The following is a 19,562-nucleotide window of genomic DNA, read 5'->3' as shown; positions in this document are numbered from 1 at the left end:
TGAAGGTGTTCGGCGGTTGTCAGGGTGTCGTCGGTGTTGGTCGTAATGCGGATGGTGTTCCTGTGGATGATGGCGATGCCTCCTCCGGTCTGGTTGATGCGGTCCCTTCGGATGATCTTGTAGCCGTCTGGGATGACGATGGCGATATCGGGCGCTGAAGCGGCGTTCATCCAGGTTTCCGTGAGGAAGGCGACATCTGGGGCTGTAGTGTCGAGCAGGTTCCAGAGCTCGATGGCGTGCCTGTGGACGGAGCGGGTGTTGAGCAGGATGCATTTCAGATGGCTGCTGCTGTTGCTCGTCTTAGTCTTGGTTGATGCTGGAGTAGTGCAGTTCCGGATGCAGGTGAACTTGCAGGAGTTGCAGCAGAAGGGTCCGTGGGTGCGTCTCGGGGTGGCTTGGTAGCAGCCCGGGAGTCGGCCGGCGTTGAGTGCGTTGAGGGTGGCGGTGTCGTACGTCAGGCGGGTGGGTTGGGGTCTGCGGGGGCCAGGGGTCCTGGCACTGGGCGCGGTCCAGGCACGGACGGGCGCAGACGGGCTTACCTTTGGCGCACCTTCGGCGCACAATCGGCGCGCCCGCTGCGCGTGACCGCAGCGCGTTATCCACTCTGCCATAAGTGGAGAGTGGGGGGGTGGAGCGAGGGAGGGGCAGCTGGGAGGCGGGTGCGGGGAGGGCACAGAAAGGAAGAGGGCGTGGCCGCGAGAACGGCGGCGGGAAGCGGGGAGCGGGGCGGGGAGGGCACAGGGGGAACGAGCACCAGGGAAACGTGCAGAAAAACCGCAGTCACAAGTCACAAAAATAGAACTGAACTAGACAATAGCGCAGAAGACAAACCGGGCAGCAGGGTGCTACCAGATCCGGCGGAGCCGAGTTAGAGGTGGAGAGCGCTCACGGAGTGCGAGCGTTGCCTAGCAGCAGAGCACGCCGCAGGGGGAGGCAGGTCAGCTGGGCGGAGCTGGGCGGAGGTCTGAGCAAGGCTGAGCAGCGAAGGGAGAGGGCACCGGCACGGCTGGTGGCCGTGCGGCGCTGGAGTGTCCTGCGAGCAGGTCACGCAGGACAGCGCCGCGCGGTCACCTTATATGCACCTGTGGGAGGGAGGGGCAGCTGGGAGGCGGGAGCGGGGATGGCACAGAAAGGAAGAGGGCGTGGCCGCGAGAACGGCGGCGGGAAGCGGGGAGCGGGGCGGGGAGGGCACAGGGGGAACGAGCACCAGGGAAACGTGCAGAAAAACCACAGTCACAAGTCACAAAAATAGAACTGAACTAGACAATAGCGCAGAAGACAAACCGGGCAGCAGGGTGCTACCAGATCCGGCGGAGCCGAGTTAGAGGTGGAGAGCGCTCACGGAGTGCGAGCGTTGCCTAGCAGCAGAGCACGCCGCAGGGGGAGGCGGGTCAGCTGGGCGGAGCTGGGCGGAGGTCTGAGCGAGGCTGAGCAGCGAAGGGAGAGGGCACCGGCACGGCTGGTGGCCGTGCGGCGCTGGAGTGTCCTGCGAGCATACAACTCTGGGGTCCCCAGCCTGGGTTACCTCTCTAGGGGAATAGAAAAAGCCAACAGGCAGAGCTTTAATACACCTCGGGCCCTGATTAGAGCTACCATTGAACAACCCTCTCCTAGTTTAGCTCTCCGACCTACCCATCCCACACGTCTCGTCATGATAATATGCAAGGACGCCTGTGCCCCATTGTCTGACAAAGATTTACACCAAAATGTCATTTTGTGGATGACCTCTGTGGTAGATTCACTTGTTTTATCTTTTAGCGAGAGTACCCTGTTAATACTTCTACCAAAGGAGTAGCCTCCGGGGGTAGGTGTAATCTGCATCTACTACCAACCCTGTGTGTTGGGTTGTACTGCGTAATAAAATGGAGTAGATTCTGTTGCTGAGAGGGAGACTGGGCTCCCAAGTGATTTGGGCTGGTTTCTGTCATCCTGAGGTCCAGATCCATTCTAGACTTAGTCGTATCGGAGTTAGGTACACCGGAATACAGGGTGTTGTCTCACTCCCCTCCCGCAGGCCCCTCCCTCCAACTACTTTGGGTAGTATTTACGAAATTGTTCACATCCTAAGTATGTTTGTCCACACACACTTGTAGTCAATTCCACCAATAGAGACACTATTCAGGACATTTTCCCCGCCAATCCTTCTACTATAGACTCAACAAATGTTGCTACGTTCTCATGGAGCATTGCAAGTAGAGGTTCCAAACGTGACTGGACTAATTCACCCACAAATGTTCTCACGGATGGGTGAGGCAGGTGATCGCAATCCAAGGGCCTTCTCAGATCTTGCCATAATAATGGTTCGGCCATGGCAGTACCAGCTTTTAAGCCTATTTTCTTCCTTTTTTTTAGCGGGGGCCGTTCTTAGGGGAGATCATGTGTCTACTGTCGGATTACCCCCTTCTACTAATAATGGTCCCAGTGTTCTTGATAGAGTAATACTTTTTGTGGAAGCACACTGCTCATTTTCTTGACCAGCTGCACCCCAAATCTACATTCAGGGTAACATGTTTGATACTATTTTTTCAGCCCCCAGGAGTAACTTGTCGTCTGCGCTTTAAGTCTCCTCTGTCAGGGATCCCACAGCTGTTGTTAGATACGATATAATGGAGGCACAGTTCCGAGGTACTTTTACTTTGTCCGAGTCTGAGTTGCATTTTAGTTTGCGCTTACCCATGATCTCTTCCAGATGGTTGCTCAAACAGGGGTGGCCCAGCACAGCCTCTGCCCAGCACAGCCTCGGCGGCGCCTTTATGTGGTACCAGGAGGACTGTCTCTGCCTCCCTGCACCGATGGAGAATGCTGGGAGACCGAGTCCCACCCCAACCCCCTGCCACTTAAAATAGATGTGTGCCTGGGCCTCGGACTGCCCCTCTGAAGATCCCGTGCTGCGGGAGTGCAGCGGTGCCTTTGTGGCACTGGGAGGACTAGCTCTGCCGCCCTGTGCCTATGGATAATGCTGGGGGACTGAGTCCCACCCCAGCTGACTGCCGCCAAAAACAGGTATGTGCCTGGGCCTCGGATGGCCCCTCTGTTCAATCAATGACTCAATCAAAGGGGTTAAGTCTGCGATGGTCTCAGGACTCAGATTATATGGTGGAGAAGAGGAATTTCTGCATTTGGTTTCAATACAATTCCCATTGGAGCTACTACTTTGATTAGCCCAATATCTTTGCGAGTGAAATCCCAAATTTCTGAGAACACTGTGTCTCTCAATTCTAGGGGTAAATCATTACTTGTTAACAAAGAAAATAATCCCTCAAATCCTGCTCTTTGCTTTGATATTTTAAAAAGAATTTCCTCATAGTTGGTATGGAATTCTCTTCCTTTTGGAGTACAATAAATGGAACAATTCAACTTACACATCAGGTCTCAACCGAAAAGATTCACTGTGCTGGAATCACATATTACACATTTGTGGAAATCTTCAAATGATCCAATCTATACTGTAACAGCTTCAGATAAAGGTGTTGACATTAGCTGGTTTGAAACTCCTACAACTTGTATTCTTTCTCCCGAGAGGGGTATGTTGGGAACTTCTGCTGTTCTCACAGTGGAACGGGTAGCACCAGTGTCAATAATCAATGAAATAGGTGTTCCATTTAACTTGCCATCCAAATAAGGACCACTCTGGTTTACTTCTGAGAAAACGCCAAGCTTGCATTCCTCCTCCTCTTTGAGGACCGTATTTGGGACACATCAGAATCACTACCATCACTCAGTTTCAGGTATTGTTGGGTTACATTTCAATTTGGATCAATTTGATGTATGGAATCCCATGTTCACATTATAATTCTGCTCTTGGCCATTAAGCTGAGGCATAGGGGCTTTTGGCATAGTCAAGTTTACATTTTTCTGCCTGAGTCTGCTGATTCTGCATCATATCACCTGTCTGGGGCTGTGTAAGTTTACCTTGCGCTACCGGTCCGTTCATCTGATTCAGTGGATTGAACCAACACTCGTGTTTCCAATGCAAGAACTTGCCAAAAATATAGAATGGATGAGTCTTTTTCAATATTTTTTATCAAAACCCCTCTTCCTTTGCCTTGTGCTGTCACATTTTGTTGCTGTTCTCCTACTACTCCTTGCATACCTATATTTGTTTGACCAGTTCCCTGCACTTCAACAGAACAATCCGTACCCACACCTACATAACCTTTCTTTGCTGTCTACGCATCATACACTTTAAATGTATACATCAAGTGTATTACACTCCCACACGCCTCCATAGGTTTGGACTGCGTTACACTGATTGTTGTGTGCGCTGCGGGCAGGCGAAGGCAGACTTTTTACATCTAGCTTGGGGATGTGGAAAGGTGTATGAGTTCTGGGAAGAGGTGGTGAAAACTGTGATGATTATGGTGGCTGTGGAGATTCAATGCAGTTCACTTGTTTGTTTGCTGTGTTGTGTGCCGCAGATTAGGGGAGTGAAAGGGAAATTTGTCCGCTTAGCTCTGTTGATGGCAGCGCGCAGGGTGGCATTTACGTGGGGGGAAGGCTCAGGCCGAAAGTGGAACATTGGTTAAAGGACTTGGCCTACTGTTGGGAAAACTTGGAGACGTATGCGGAGGAATTGCCGACACTTTCGCGGCCAAGAGACATTTGGAAAACATTGCGATTGTTTCTTTTGAGTAGAGCAACTGATGCTGAGTAAGGGTGCAGGGAGGGCGGGGGCGTGGCCTGTACGTTGACTGGAAGATGATGCGCTAATCCAACATGATGATGTACTCTAGGAATAGAAAATGTGTATGGATGTGGGTTTTCTTTTTTCTTTTTCTTTTTATTGTGCCCTTGGTGTATTTTGTATCTTTCCATATCTGCTGAGAACAGGAAGGGAGATGTTTTGTATTTTTTTTGTTTGATTAATAAAAAAATAAAAATAAAAAAAATACCTTTCTTTGCTGCCCTCATCTGTGCCAACATCTATTTTTCTTTCAATCTTTTATGCATGGATTCCACCTCATCTCCGCAATACTTCGCATACCAAATAATCTCATCTATGGGCTTGTTCTGCCAGCAAATCAAATGCTGCTGTTTCATTGCACTTATTTTGGGTCTCAACACATACACAAATCAATATACAAAATGTCCCATATATTTATCAGTCACATTCTCCATTCCACTATATTGTTTAAATACCTACAGGAGTTGCTCATAATATGCATGCACTGTCACTTTTAATTCTTGTGTTGTCCTGTCAATTGTAACTCAATCAGTCACTTTTGGAGAAATGTTTCCTTTTAGATACATAGGGACATTTGTATGAAGGCAATTTTGCGATCGCAAATGCCGAAATTTGCAGAATTTCGGCGTTTGCGATCGCAAAAAAGCAATGTCATATGCATGACACAAACCACCCCTCGTAAAATAAGGAATCGATTCCTTATTTTGCGTTTGCATTTAAGGAATCACAAATTGCGATTCCTTAAATGCAAAGTAAAAAGCACAGGAAAAGTGCAATTTGGCCATAAGGAATCGCAAATTACCACCAACTTCAAGTTGGTGGTAATTTGCGATGTCTTTGAAAAATGCACTTTTATGCATTTTTCAAAGAGCCATGTGACTCACATACATGCCCTTAGGGCATGTATGTGCGCCACATCTGCACCCATGCTCATTTCAGGGGTGCAAAAGGGTGTCCTTTTGAAACCCTGGCACCCTTGAAATTGCATTCGCAAATTGCGATTCTCTAATTGGGAATCGCAAATTGAAAATGTCTTCCCATTCATCCCTACGGGCCTCTAGGCCCATAGGAATGAATGCAGAGGTATTCCTTAATTGTGAATCGCAATGTGTGATTCGCAATTAAGGAATATGTAGGATTCGCTAAATTTATTGCAAATCCTACATACATAGGGCTTTGCGAATCTCAAATAGCGAATCACAAAAAATCGCTATTTGAGAATCGCGAATGGGCATTTTCATACATATGGCCCGTAATAACTTGATTATATTTTCTCATCACTTCAGGTGATGGTGCACCAGTCCTTGTAACTCTCATAGGTTCTGTTTCTGGACAATCTATTGTAATTTTATGCTCTGTCCATAAATCACTTGGAACCACAATGTCACAAGGAGTATCCAAATCCTTTGATACTTTCACAAATCTCTCAACTTGTCTATACCATTTAACTGGTTTATCTCAACTTTGGGAAATCTTTGGTAAATGACAATATGACTGGTCTAGTCCAAGGAACATGAACATATGCTTATTGTTGTGCCACCTCAGCAAATTTCTTGTGTATATTTCTAGCTCTTCCGGTAGTATCCTTACATATGAACAACAATTCTTTGTCATGATAATTAGCAATCCACCTTAAGTTTACCTATCAAGTGGTCTTTCATTTAAATTGCCTACAATTGAATTTCTCCTTCCTACTGTACCCTTTTTAAAGGTGGAAGGAGCTATATATTTAATTCAATCATCAAGCAAGTTCCTCTGGGGTAGGACCTACTGCCTGATTTAACACACCCTATTGTGATCCACAACTAGTTCCCTCCATTTGTGGAGTAACACAGGCTTCAGAACCACGAATTCCCAATTGTAAATTTTTAGCTGTCAAAACCTGTGATCCTCAAGTGGAAGTTTCCTTGATCCTTTCTGCTGTACCAGACAATGGGTCTGCTCTCCCTTGATTAGGGGCTACAGTAGTATGTATGGTCCCTTCATTAACTTCTGACTCATTCCCTTGTTGTAAAGTACTCCTATTTGGTAATGTTATATTCAACTTCTTTGACCCTTCCTAATCCAGTGGGAACAGTTAGCGTATGTATTTTTTAGTTATTTTTTTGTCCTCATTTATACGATCTTTATGGTTATAGCAACAAGGTCACCCCTTAATCGTGTACGGAGGAACGCCCAAGGAGACGAGGTAAGACCATGTCTTAGAAACCAGCAAATCCCATTGAGTTTTAAACCAACAATGTACCGCCATAAAGCAACTCGAGAATTTGCTTGATCGTGTTATTTTAAATTATTGGACGTCCCTTCCTACCCTACTGCATAGCTATATCCCAGAGTTCCCAATGTTTGGTACGTTTGCTTTTACCTCTCAATTCATCCAGATTTCTAAACTTGTCCACTGCTCTAACCCAATCATCAACTTGAGGAGGTGATGGAAGAATCAAATTTTTGCACACCTCACGTCTGGCTAGTAACATAAAAGTGAATAGAAGATGTTTCTGATTTTTACTTAAATTAATATTAGAATCTTCAGTGCCCAAGATGCCAAATATAATAGTAAAGGTGCTTACCTTGATATTGATGTCCAAAACTTTATCAACAATCTTACCTACTGCATACTAGTAAGCATCAAGGTGGACGCATGTGTAAAACATATGTATGTCATTTGCCTTCATCTCATCGCATTTGGGACACTTTTTTGTCAGCTGTGTATTCATCTTTGACAATTTTTCGGGTGTCCAATACGACCAGTGCAAAGTAAAAAGATGATTTCTCCTAAGAGGTGCAGAAACAATAATGTGCCATAAAAAGGTGCAGGACCTCATTCCCCTCAATCAGGTACCACTTCAATACTTCTGTTCGAGTTGGATTTTTCTTTATTTCTTCCTCTAGCTTCAAACAAGGGTCCGGTAAAGTAACATGTTCTCTATCCCAGCTGGCCATCTGGTAGTATTTAAATCTCGATATTTAATTATTAGTTCTTTCCACTAAAGCGTCCCAACATCTAAGATTCCCATTTTCAAGAAGATCTCCCCACTTCTCTATTCCTGCTCTCTTCAAGGGGCCTGCTAGAGAGTCTTTCAAATAGTCTGGTATGCCCAGTGAATTCCATATTGGAGCCAGAGGACTATAATATGAAAACTTCCATGTTTTCCTTATCTCGAACCAAATTTTATAGGCTGATCTCAGTACCTTCAGTCTGATCTTCTTAAAATATTTAGGGTGGCCGAACTTGTAAAGACAATGATCAGTCACAGCTTTCCAAAAGGCAGGAGAAAACTCGTGGGCATGAAGAAGAATCCTAATATTTTCAAATTGATAGGCTTTGTAGGGCTGGCGATCCCCCCCGACTTTTCTTTTGGCAGAGCTTTCTCCAAACTATCCTTACCCCTTTAGAGGCCCAATTAAAGGTGTTGATTTAGCTCTGAATCTTTTTTATACTCGTTAAATTGAACTCCAGGGGAATTACATTAAATATAAATGTGAACTTTGGTAAAATGGCCATTTTGATGACATTAGCGCTCCCCATAAAAGTGAGAAGTAGGCAGCTCCATGATTTTAGTAATTTCCTCATTTCTTTAGTTTTCGAGTCAAGATTAACTTGGGCAATTTCATCAATATTTCTTGGGACTTCGATCCCCAAGTATTTTATTTTATTTTTGGGTTCTATCAGGGGCATCGCTATGTTCCAATGCATGACCTCAGTTTTTTGATCGTTGATTTGGTAACCAGAAATCCTCCCAAATTCCGTTAATAGGCACTTCATGCGATCAAAAGACTCATTCAGGCTGCTCGTGTGAACCATTAAATCATCGGCATATAACGCCACTTTCAAGTCCCAGCCATTAAAACTAAAGGGTATAATTTTTTCAGAGGACCTTATCATGTTGGCTAAAGGTTCTATATATAGATTAAAGAGATGAGGGGAAAGCGGGCAGCCCTGTCTAGGGCCTCTTCTAATCTAAAAACCTTTTGGTACTCTACCATTAACGAGTATTTTCCCCACTGGAGCTGAATATATATTCGTGATGACCCTTGACAAATTCTCCCCTAGACCATAGTAGTGAATGACCTTCTGTAAGTATGACCAGTTTACGCGGTCAAACGCTTTTGCTGCGTCAAACGTTTGAAGCGCAGGAGGGACTTATTCCTGGGCTGCGATATCGATGGCACCAATAAGTTGGTGGGTAAGGTCATGTAGCTCTCTTCCCTTCAGGAAGCCCTTCTGATCTTTTTGGATAAGGTTATTAGAGAGAGACCCAAGTCTTTGTGCCCAAATCTGAGGAAATATTTTATAATCATTGTTGAGAAGTGATATGGGCCTATATGACTCGCATTTTAAAGGGTCTTTCCCAGGTTTTAAAATCAGACTAATGGTTGCTTGGTTCCAGGTTTTTGGGATCGGGGAACCCTCTAGGTAAATGGAGTTAAAGAGATTTGCTAATTCAGAGGCCAGAAAATCCTTCAAAACTAGGTAGAGCTCGTTGGGAATTGCATCAGGTCCCGCCGCCTTCCCCCTTTTCATGTTCTTAATTACTTCCAAGACGTCCTCCACCGTGATAGCAGCATTTAATGATTCGCGAGAGTCAGCATCCAGCTTCGGAAGTTGTGATTTATTTAAGTATAAGTCTACCGCGGGGAGTGAAGGGGAGAGGTCTTCCTCATACAATAGCTGAAAAAAGTCAACAAAAGCCTCTTCTATATCAGCCCTATTTTCTACCTTTTCCCTTCCATTAGCCTAATAGACTGCCATGATCTTATTTCTGTTGGACTCGGTTTTAAGCTTCCAAGCTAAGAGTTTACCATTGTTTTCCCCAAATTCATAGTTCGATAGAGAGCTGGCCTGCCATCTCTTCTTTACCCTTTCCTCCAAATAGGAAGCTAACTCCTGTTTCTTTTTCCGTATATCTTCCTTTACTTTATTCTGATCTTCCTCCATAAGAACAGCATCCAACTTCCCTTGTTTTCCTAATATGTCAGCCTCTAATTGTGCTACCTTGAGTTTTTTCTCTTTGTTCTTAAATGTTGCTAGGCTAATTAAGACTCCTCTGAGGACTGAATTAAATGTGTCCCATATTACCATCTTCGAGAGTTCCCCATCGACGTTGTCTGTAAAGTAATTTAACGTGGTGGCTCTTAACTTATCTAAAAGTGTACGATCCAGTGTCCTTCTTTTCTCTCCTTGCAGATAATTTGTGCCTAGATCGAGGTGGACTAAGGAATGATCTGAGAGATGAGCAGGCATATGGGACACCTTTTTAACGTTGTTGCATAGAGTTTTATCAATTAGGAAGAAGTCAATTCTCGAGGCATGACTGTACTTATGATTCCTATAAGTAAATTTGCTAGTCAGATCTCCTCCGATTTTCCAAATGTCAGTTAGCTTCAAGTCATCTTTAAGTCTATTCAGACATTTTCTCATTTTAGGGAGGTTCAGGGCCCTGCCAGGAGGATATCTATCCTTTTTGGGGTCTAATATGATGTTAAAATCTCCACCTAATATATTTGGAAAAGGCGTTGTTATCAACTTAACGTAAAGGGACTGAAGAGGTGCTGGATCATCTATGTTTGGACCATAGTACCCAACTACAGATAAAGAGATATCACCCGACTTTATGTTGGCTATAGCCCATCTGCCTCTTGAATCTACAGTCTCCCCTAGTAATGTTAAGTTCGCTGACTTTTTTGTGATAATTGCTACTCCTTTGATGTTACAGGATTGATTTGTGCAGACGCTCTCTCCAACTCATTTTTCACGATTTATAATTTCGAGCCACTCTTCTTTAAGAAGGTGGGTTTCTTGTAATATAATTATATCGCAATTTTTGTACTTTAGATACTCAAAATAATTTTGTCGCCTACCACTTGTTCTTAGCCCAGTCCCATTCCATGTCACTAACTTTAGATCGTCCATCTAGCTAAGAGTTTGCCACTAGGCCACTCTCATTGGCCCTGTTTGCTATTGATTTTGTATATGGGACAATTATTTTTTGATTTTTTCACAGATGCTCCCCACCCAAAAGAAGTATTTATAGTGCTCAAAAATAAAATAAAATCCCTAAAACTACCTCTACCCTGGAGAACCCTCCCTACCATCATTGGGCAGACCTGGTTGCCCTATTTGATCCGCAGTCGGAAACTTTTTAAAACATTTATTTTTTATAAAAGTTACAAAAGTTACCAGTTGTGGCTCGATAGACTCTTACTGCTTTTTGCTGTATATTCTCATTTGCTCTAGGAACGACTCCACTTCTTTCGGCTCTCTAATGTTGTATGTTTTATTATTCCACATTATTCGCAAGCGTGCTGGGAATTTCAACTGGACGATTGCACCTTCAGCCCTCAAATCCTGCATGTATTTTCCCAGGGTCCACTGCCTGTCTGCCGTTGCTTTAGATATATCGTAGCGGATTTTATAGTTGAAACTATCTTTTATGAGAGTGCCAGACTTCAAGGCCTTGTTCAAAATATATTCCTTTAGGGAATAAGATTTAAAATTGACAAGCACTCTCCGGGGATTTTCCTGTCCTTATTTAACCTAAAGGGGTCCCTGTGCACCCTTTGTATGTCTTCATCAAGGGCTTTTTTGTCCAAGTCGGGAGTAAACTCCTTTAATAGGATGACTGTAAAATCCCTTAAGTTCTGTCCTTCTTGCCCTTCCGGGATATTCAACAGTCGTAGGTTGTTTCTTCTTGAATTATTTTCCAGGATCTCGATTTTGTATCTAAGTTTTTCAGTTTGTGACAGCTTATCAATGTCTATCTGACTCTGTCGACTAAAGCATTAACTTTGGATTCCAAAGCTTTGCAGGTGACCTGAATTTTTTCTTGGTTCTTCTCAGATTTTGCAAAACTGAGTTTCATCTCCTTAAAGAGTGAGCCCACCAAATCACCGATCTCAGCCTGCGTAGATATTTCTAAAACTTGATCCTTGTTTTTTGTGCGTTGTAGCTGGTTGTCTTCTCTCTCTGGGGGCTCCTCAAGTTCAGTAACTTCAGTATGATTCTCCTCATTAAGTCCCGTGTCTGTAGCCATGAATGCTGGTATCTATTAGGGGATTCCATTATTGCTAGTATTGACGGGAACCCTACCAATTGACTACTCTCCGTGACACTCTCGTTGACACTCTCCGATTTGAGTGACCCGTGTCTTAGAACTGGCTTCTCCTGCACCTTCAAGAAGGAGCGTAATGAGGGAGTCACTTTCAAGTTAGATCCTTTCTTTAGCTGCTCTTTTTTGGCCTTCTTTGCAGCTCTCGTTGAGACTACCGCTGTTGTTCTCCCCTTGACTTTCTGAACTCTCTGTTTCCTGTTCGCGGGTCTATCTGTGTCGCTGTCCTGTGTCGTAAATAACTGCATTGTTTCTGGAAGTCCAAATCATCAGTCTCTGCACCGCAAGGTGGGTTGAGAAGGTGGACACGATAGGAACCACCCCTTCCGAACTTTGGGCAATTATACTCCATTGATTCCTGGTTTACACCCCTTGACAACACCAATTTGTCGGACCACTCTGTCCCATTGGTCAGTCTCAGTAGGATGAATGATGCAGCAGGTAAAAAGTATACAAACCCGTAAGAATTAAGTAATCCGTTACTTTGCATTTTCCTGAAGACCACTGTTCTTTAGTCATATGGTTAGATGTGACCCTTTAGGAAGCAGGCAAGTCCATGTTCTTTTCCCTTCTCAGTTCTTTCCCAAGAATGTGCTCGAAGAAGTAACAACTTTGTTACAAGTCCAGTCGGGAGAGCTACAAACGTGATAGGAATCATTGAGTATCAGAGCACCAGCAGAAACTTTATGAAAGGTTCCCAAAGGCTTCAGTCTATTCAGTTCATAAGTTCATATTAGGAAAGAAAAGCCTGTTTTGAGGCCTTCATGAGACACATTTTAGGCACAATGAATTTATGCTAAAATATGAATTTCACTTAATTGGACACCATGCATTACTTGCATCTACATCATTGTAAGTATAAAGTACCCATAATAAAAAAATTAACTCTTCATCAGTTTTTTTCTAGCCTACTAATTTGCAATTTCTCTTTTCACATTATAGGTTAATGCATAATTCAAAAGCACATTTAAAATAAACCTCTAAATAGCACAAGTTATTATAGCATCTATTTTCTCTTCAATGTCACAGCTGACATTATGTGTTCTAATGTTAACGAGAATTTTCATAACACATAACAGTTTTATTCTTTTCATGGTATTTTCTATGTGGTAGTTTGTTTATTCCATTCATTTAAGCATAAAGAAAAACATGTCAATACATTTGTTAAACTTTTCGTTAGTTTGTTTATGGTTAAATGTCATCCCAATCCTACATCTAACATTCTGAATGCTTTTGCGATGCAGGATCTAAATGAAGCTTCATGTGTGAGTTTTGTTAATCGTGGTACACACATTTTATCATGTTCATAAATAAATGTCACAATTCATTTTTTCTGAGTGAATTCATAGAGATAGACGAAAGATAACATCCAATTTCTATCACACTATTTGCAGTGTATGATGTGCATATACTTCTGCAATGGCAGCCGTTGTTGCAGATTAAATGGCACACGTTTTCAATGTGTCTAGAATATTATTGTCCAAGAACCGACATGCATCCTACTCCGAATGCACTGACATACTTAGTTTTATATATGAATAGCAGGTTTCTTATCCCAGTGATGTCCCAAACATTTGTTGATTAATGTTGGTAAGTAGTCAGCCTTAACTGAAAATATGGAGCATTTATTTTTTTTAAATGGGCAAAAGAGCCTTGATAAATTGTATGCTGTAGTCAAATCAGGTGTTTGAACTTCATAGTCTCATACATTTAAAAACAATAATAAAATTGATTGATATCCTTTATGGTTTCTAGTGGTGCAATGGTCCAGTTGCCTACAAGGTTGGGGATGCTGAATTCATCATTTTGAGGCAAATGTAATTATAAATTGATTACCGATTGAAAGCAGTGAGAAATGAATGTTGGAAAACGTGGATGACTGGTTACAGTGCAGGTTAAGTTCATGTCTCTTTTTCTATATGTAAGCACCAAAGAGGACACATGTTATGTTATATTATGTTACGTTACGTTATGTCACACGTTTTAGTAATTACGAGTTGCATGATACTAGTGAGGTGCAAAGTCCTCACCCATGACAATCGTTGCCATGCAGAAACACCCAGTCAGTACCTAACAATAACGGACAAAACCTCAAGAAATAGAGAATAACATTGTAAATCCGGTTTTACTGGGCACATGGATTTGCCAATTATGTGGGGTTTTACTCCTGCTCTAAGCAGGCGATGAATGGGAGCAGGGGTCCCTGTGCACGTCAAGGACTGATGGAGGAAGGGGGGTGTGATGTGATGGGTTAGGGGAGGGAAGGGAAAGCCAAGAGGTGTCCTGGTAGGCTTGAGCATTGCATTCTCTATGATCTACCAGTGCAGACTCCATTATGTTAAGATTACTCTGTATTTTGTATCTGCCTAATTTATAGAAAGGCAGAGTAGAATATGTAACCCCATTGTTCAAAATCATTGATATACAGCACACTAACAGCTATACTGCATACCTTCGGCCTCAGCAGAAGGTAAGGTGAATTGAGAGAATTGTTGCAGCACATAATATTACTCTTTAATTCAATAGGTAACTTTGCAGAATAGACCAAATCACTCACATTCAAGGTACATGCTTTGCTTTTAGTAGTTGTGAGATGTGTGCAGGAGGAATTCTCCCTATTGATTGATGATCAATTACCAGCTCAGGGCATAAATACAGAAAATAAAATGGATCGCCCACGATGCCATAAAATGTGTGGGTGGTGTTAATATTGGCTTGCTGCTCTTGCCACTGAGTAGCTCATAGAAGGTTCTGTAAAGTCTTTGAAGCCATGGAGCTGAAAGGGTGATGGCAACTCCATTCACTTACTTAAAATTCTGACAGGATGGATTTTGTTTCAAAGGGCTTGACTAAGGATGTACTACGCGGTACAAAAGGGGGTGGTGATGGACCAGGGAAGACATGGCTTGGTAGTTCAGGCTGGACTGTTCCCATGAGGCACAGGGTCAGACTGATTTGCATATGGCCATGTCTGAACTGGGGTGGCAGAGTGGGCTAAAGAACGGTGATGGATTAAACCCAGATCAGTTGACTGGGGGTGAGTGCTTGCAATGTTCAACAGTCTGTCCATCATTTCCTTTGGTTTTTGCTTTGTTCGCCATAAGTTGGCAGGGTATGCTCAGACGTGAGTCCCTTGCTCACTTTGCCACTGGATTCAAGCAAGCCTGGCTGAAGATGGCTGAAATGGCAGAAACCGGTCCTAGGAAGCTTGTTTCCGGTCCAGGGAAGACATGGCTTGGTAGTTCGGGCTGGACTGTTCCCATGAGGCACAGGGTCAGACTGATTTGCATATGGCCATGTCTGAACTGGGGTGGCAGAGTGGGCTAAAGAACGGTGATGGATTAAACCCAGATCAGTTGACTGGGGGTGAGTGCTTGCAATGTTCAACAGTCTGTCCATCATTTCCTTTGGTTTTTGCTTTGTTCGCCATAAGTTGGCAGGGTATGCTCAGACGTGAGTCCCTTGCTCACTTTGCCACTGGATTCAAGCAAGCCTGGATGAAGATGGCTGAAATGGCAGAAACCGGTCCTAGGAAGCTTGTTTCCGGTCCAGGGAAGACATGGCTTGGTAGTTCGGGCTGGACTGTTCCCATGAGGCACAGGGTCAGACTGATTTGCATATGGCCATGTCTGAACTGGGGTGGCAGAGTGGGCTAAAGAACGGTGATGGATTAAACCCAGATCAGTTGACTGGGGGTGAGTGCTTGCAATGTTCAACACTCCGTCCATCATTTCCTTTGGTTTTTTCTAAGGATGTACTACTACATGTCAGTCTGAACGACAGGCAATGCAATTTATTAGACAAACAGATGGCTTGGCCTTCAATCCTAACCCCTCAATGAATTTAAGGTTGCTAATCCCGCTTGCGTCAAGTTTTGAATTCTTTTTAGTAAAGAGGGTAGGCAATATTTTGGAATGCCCACAATAAAGCCTATAGATCATCATTATATGAGTTGACCAGCGATATCTGCAAAGTGGAATGTAGATGGTGTTCTGGATAGCCCATAAATAGACATCTGACAATCCACCATGAGCCTGGAACATAAATAGACATGACTCACTTCTATTGAGGTAATTCAGTTTTCCGATCCCGTTCGTATTTAGCCACCATTTTGTGTCTTTCTGCCATTTTGTGTTGCCCGCACTCAGGCAGCACGGTGAACGAGGTGTTGTTTTCCCTCTTCCTACTGCAACGTGTCAAATAACCTCCTGCCTCTGTTTAAAGCTGGTGTAAGGGGCCGTCCGACTCCACTAATCCTCGTCTGGTTTGACTGATCCCTGTTTCAACTATCTGTTGGTTCGCACCATTCTTTCCTGACTTTATCTTATCCTCTGGCCTTCGCTATTCTTTACTCGTATTCTTTCATTTCACAACTGTCCTCCGGGGCATACAAATGTGTCCTGCCACCTGCAAGTCGACTTATAAACACTACCACTGATTAACTTGTGGGGAAGGGTGACAAACACAGTTGGAAGAGAGGCTTATTTGAGTTACTTTATATCTTGTTTTCACATTCTTCTCATTGGTTAACCCTGTATGCATTGGGGGTGTTCTTTGTGAATATGTGTGTTATAAAATATTGTGTGCCACGAAGTAAAGTGGCAGTCTCCTAAGAACATACAGAGTGTACTTCTGGGACAACTGTACTTAGCTGCAGCTAATAAACCTTATCTTCTACGCCTAACAGAGTGTCCCGTGTCTCTGTAAGACAAAGCAGGTGAACTCAGGAGATTAAGGCGTACCCTGCGCCGCCAGGCCCATAAGGTCTTGGTTCTTCAATTGGCGCCCGAACGTGGGCCGGCTTCAGAGGTAGCAGTTCTGCCCGAGGATCGTGAGGAGCCCCGCAAGAAAATTCTGGAGGAATCGCGAACCACGTCAAGCGACCCCTGTATGTCGAAGTGGTCCGAAGGTCTTTTGCAGCGCGGTTTCTCCTTTCTGACGACTGCTGATGACTGCTGCCCTGACTGCCGCCCTGCTTTGGTCCCTTTGATGATGTTTGGTATCGCGAGACATTAGACGGGCCTCTGTTGGCGTAAGGAGACACTTAGTTAAGTATTGGTGGGTAGCTCCCACTATTTTTGTTTTGATTTGGGTCTTTGATTCGGCTATTGCAAAAGCCGAAGCTGAGGGGTGAGTACGTTTGTGCTGTATTATTTGATTTAACCCCTTGATGTTTGTGAACAGTCCAGTGAAATAACGATGCCTGGTCTGAGTAAGTTTAGGAAGTTCTGTTGCTTTGGTTGTAATAGGGATTCCCGGCTGGAGGACTCTTGTCCGATTCCTCCGGTTGGAACTCCCACCTATGAGCTTTATTCAAAACATGGTGTCAGCACGAAGAACGATGGCGTTCTACAGTGGCCACAGAATGGTAGTTTTGAGCCTGACATATTAGACAATTTGGAAGCGATATTGTTCAAAAGACAAGCCCGGCCGGCAATGTTTGACTCTTTCCGCCTCTGGCGTAAGGAAGCCAAACAGAAAGAAATTAAGCAGGCAAAACGAGATAAGAAAGCACAAAATATGACGATTATACAGGCTGCCCAGCAGTTTAAAGATAATGAGATTGATAATGCAATGGAAATTTCAGAGAGACAGCATCGTATGGCAATAGATAGATGCTATCCGGTGTTGCCTAATTACCCTTCTGATAAAAGTAAGGATCTGGAGGAAGACCCATTGATGTCTCACCTATTGAGATTGCCTCCACCCTATGTACAAGGTGCTAATGCACCCCCGTTGTTACAACCTGTTCAGTTGCCTGTTGTCCCCACACCTGTTCCGGTTCTTCCACATTTGCCCCTTTCGGTATTGCCACTGCCACCTCTCGTGCCACCGATTCCTTTGTCTCCATCTCCTGAACATCAATCTTCTTTGCCTCCGGCTCCCATTATAACTGCCAGTTCCTCTCCTGTATCGCCTAATACCTTGTCCCCTGTCCTTATGTCTAATTATCCTACTGTGCGCAAACGAATAACAGATACTGTCTCTGTTTTTTTGTCCCATTTCTTTGGGACTCTGAACATGTCTCCGGCTTTTTCTCGAAGACAGTCTCGTAGTCAACTTCCAGGTTCCGACGAACGGGTGGTGTTGGACTCTCTCGCTCGCAAATGGATCGAGAAGGGTCCCCAGTATAGTGTGAAAGATATCATGATCACCTTTCGTCAGTGGGATGCGCCCACGCAGAGATATGTATTTAATGTTATGTGTGACACTCTCGCTAAAGGATGGGAGGATATGGATTTGGGTTTACTTCCCCAGGGTCTGTTGGATGTTAAGGCTAATTTCGATAAAGGACTCATTGTGGGTTCTAAGGTTGACGACGCCGTAAGGACACTTGTTACTTTTAGGTCCTTATTTTCTTCACAAACTTTTCTTGATTCTGATCCTGCTGTTCGGCAGACATTGAAACATTACCCAATGAGAGAGGTTCCTCCGATATGGAGGGAAGAGGTTGCGCAAGCAGGTAATAATCCGGCTATTCCCGCTCACTTCCAGCGTATATGGGTACATGTGCTCTGGAAGAGATCTGATGTTTTGGCCCTCAAACAATCTTTACCGGATCCCCGTAAAAACCCTGCTGGTTACTATAAAGAATTGTCCCAGACTGTTGATGCCTGTATTATGAATTTGGCCGATATTGACATGTTGATAGGAAATGTAGTCCCACAAGCGTTATGGGCTCGGATTCGTAGAGAGGATCACGTTCAAGAATTGGGTGGTACATGGAATGCTATAACTGCCTCGGATAGAGCACAAGTGGGTGGTGCTAAGCCTGATGTTTTGATCACAGAACTCCCTGGTAGGATTATTACTTTAATGAAAACAATGATGCCCGCCTGACAAGTTAATTGGGATAAATTAGCTGCGTGTAGACAGAAGAAAGATGAGAGTGTATCCGATTTCTTCACTCGTATTGAGTAGACGTTTATTGATCACAGTGGTCAAGATATGACTACGGAGGGTGGACAGCGATTATTTGTAGATAAATCCGTATTTAATTTGCTCCCCAAGTTGTCACATAAGTTAAAAAACTCTGAAAGTTCATGGGCTGTTTCTTCTTCTGCTCAGATATTGGCTACTGCTCAATATTACGAAAACAGGGACAAAGAGGAAAAAGACAAGCAAGAGAAGAAGACTAAAGAATTAAAAACGAAGGTTCTTCTGCAACAAGCTTATCCTCCTCGCTCTGCTCAGTGCCAGTTTCAACAGCCTCCCCAATTTCAGAGGGTGTTTCAAAAGCCTGAGCCCTATATTCCGCGGCCTTTGTTAGGTCCTAACCAATGCGCCTATTGTAGGGAGGAAGGTCACTTTAAGAATGGCTGCCCGGTTTTATTACAGCGTAATGGAGGACTATCTACTCCACGAGGTCGTGGTGGTTCCCAGTTAGCGCCCAGGGGTGGAGGTCGAGGTATGTCGCCCCAGACACAGTGTTCCCTTCCACCTCCACATTCTATGAACTACTTTGATAAGCAAAATACTCAGTCTACACAGTATTACAATGATGATTACTATGTTGAAGGTGAGAATGACGATCTTCACGCTAACTAGGACAGCCATAGACAAAGTGAGGGAGTTGTATTGATTCCAGTAGATCAGAATGGGCCTTATGTTAATGTCACTACAATGGGTATTTCAGAGCCATTTCTTTTAGATACTGGTGCGATGAGAAGTTCTATTATTCACTCCAAACTCCCTGGGGCACCTTTGTCTGGATTAACAAACGTATCCGTAGGATTTTCTGGCGCCCCAGTTCATAGCCTGGTCTCTTG

The sequence above is a fragment of the Triturus cristatus genome, chromosome 1_2, assembly GCF_964204655.1.
Source record: "Triturus cristatus chromosome 1_2, aTriCri1.1, whole genome shotgun sequence".
NCBI classification, from domain to species: Eukaryota; Metazoa; Chordata; class Amphibia; order Caudata; family Salamandridae; genus Triturus; species Triturus cristatus.
This window is presented reverse-complemented; position numbering follows the sequence as displayed.